This window comes from Montipora foliosa, chromosome 6 (assembly GCF_036669935.1).
Source record: "Montipora foliosa isolate CH-2021 chromosome 6, ASM3666993v2, whole genome shotgun sequence".
NCBI lineage: Eukaryota > Metazoa > Cnidaria > Anthozoa > Scleractinia > Acroporidae > Montipora > Montipora foliosa.
Window position 1 is genome coordinate 21,490,091 of NC_090874.1, and position 2,317 is coordinate 21,492,407.

Here is a 2,317-nt window from a genome sequence, read left to right on the forward strand (position 1 = left end):
TTGTCCATCCATGTCCCTTCCTGGCTTCCCTGTGTTTTGTTTGAGTTCTTCTATAGTTTTGAACAGTTATTTTGATATTTTAGTTAATTCTATGACCATTCGATCAGTGCTGAAATTGCCTAAAATTGCATGACCTAGTCCCTTCAAATGGCACAGTAGGGTTGCTTGGTAATTGAAGAGTCTATTGGAAATGTCATTTTGCCAGCCTTCTTTGTTGCATTTGGTTAGAAACAATGATTATTGATTCTCAAGCATACCAACCTTAGTTTTCTCAGTAGACTTTTCCCATTTTTTAAAAATAAAACTAGCATTGAGGACTGAAATGGATGTATTAATTTTTTTTTTTTCTAAAGTAATAACTAAAGGTAAGGGCTTTCCAAGCCAATGACCCAACATGCAGGTGCTTATCTCCGGTTTCCGTAGCATTAAGCGACTAGGAGTATTTTTAACTCCCCCCTGGATGGGATGCTAGTCCATCGCGGGGTTAGCCCCAGCATTACGCCGGTACCCATTTCTACTCCTGAGTGAAGAGAGGCACCGTGGGAATAAAGTGTCTTGCCCAAGAACACAACACAATGCCCCCGGCCAGGACCCGAACCCGGACAACTCGCTCCGGAGTCAAGCACACTAACCATGAGGCCACCACACCTCCCACTCTAAAATAATAAGGAAGTAATCATTATTAGTAGTATGTATGATGGGTCTCCTCCCATTGACGAGTAAAATCGTCTGGCGTCCGGTTTAGGCCGGTTTGGACGTCAAACGGTTTAGCATGAGACGGTTTTGCAGATATGGTGGCCATTTTGTTTTCTATTGTTTTGTATGACATTATGGGATGCTCAGGGGGGGCAGATTAATATGTATTTGCCCCCTGGGCATCCCATAATAGCTATTTGAAACAATAGAAATCAAAATGGCTGCCATGTCTGCAAAAAGGTCTGTGACCAAAATATCAAACATCGTCGGATCCGTCATCCAACAATGTTAGATGTGAATCTCAAGATAATGGCAAAAGACCATCTGACATTATTGCATGAAACAAGTTACCATTGTAGAGGGGATACTCAAGCTCCAACTCCATTATGATTGCATCTCAACACACACGCATTTAATTGTAGAGGGTTTCCTAATGGGAAACCATTTTACGGTTTTAGTTTCCTGGTTTTTAAAACAGGGACAACCTGGAATTTTTTTTTAATTTCGAGCACTGAACAATAATAATAATAATAATAATAATAATAATAATAATAATAATAATAATAATAATAATAATAATAATAATAATAATAATAATAATAATAATAATTAAAGTGCTGATTTCTTGGCTAATAATATACAGTCAACTCTCTCTGAGACGGACAACATCGGGACAGGCCTACTCTGTCCGTCTTAGAGAGGTGTCTGGCTTATAGAGAGTCGACGTAACATGACCCAGGAATTTTAAGATAATAATGCTGAACCTGTGCACAGTGAATGTGCATCAGTTTATTTTTTGAATGGGACGACTGATTTAATTTTAACTTGTACTGTTTGTATTCCGGCGACAAGATGAGAGCTGTCAATTAAACGTCTGGTGTTAAAAAGAGTCACGTACAAGAATTTTTCTTCCCTAAATCGTAAATTGCGGTCACATTCAGCACCTCACAAGTGTCCATTAACGATTTCAAAGTGTCCGTTGTCCCTCTTATAGAGAGTTTGGTTATAGTAAAATGACTAAGAAGTGGCCAGGATCAGCACCAGGTGTCCGTCTTACAGAGGTGTCCGTTAAGAGGGAGTTGACTGTACATGCCCAAATGTCAGTGCATTGATTGGTTGAGAGCATGTCAATTAATCCCCGAAAAGTGAAATAAGTGCAGATACATTAGTGCAATGCCGGGTAATAAGTAATCGCATTCTTGCGCAATTTGGAATAAAAGACTACAAATTTCTTCGTCTTTGAACAAAAATACTTGTGCTTATGTATTCCAAATTGTACTCAAAATCATGTGACTACCATCTGTCCTATTGATACTAATTGACTAGCTAATATTGAGGTCGTGCTATTGCGGCAAAACCTGTAAATAAAGATTACTCTGAATGTACTTTTAAAAGACAGTGTTCATAATCACTTTGTACTTGAGTTATAAATTAATTTTGGTTAAATTATTATTGACTTGGGAAGTAACTTTTCACTGCCAGTTGGCTTCTTTTCAAGTTTACAAGTTACTGTACATGAACTTGAACAGACAAGTGGTAATACAATACATGTAATGTCTGTCAAAAGTTCTGTTAAACCCAGCTTGCTTTGTTTCCCTGTTTTGTTGTTTTGTAACGCCCA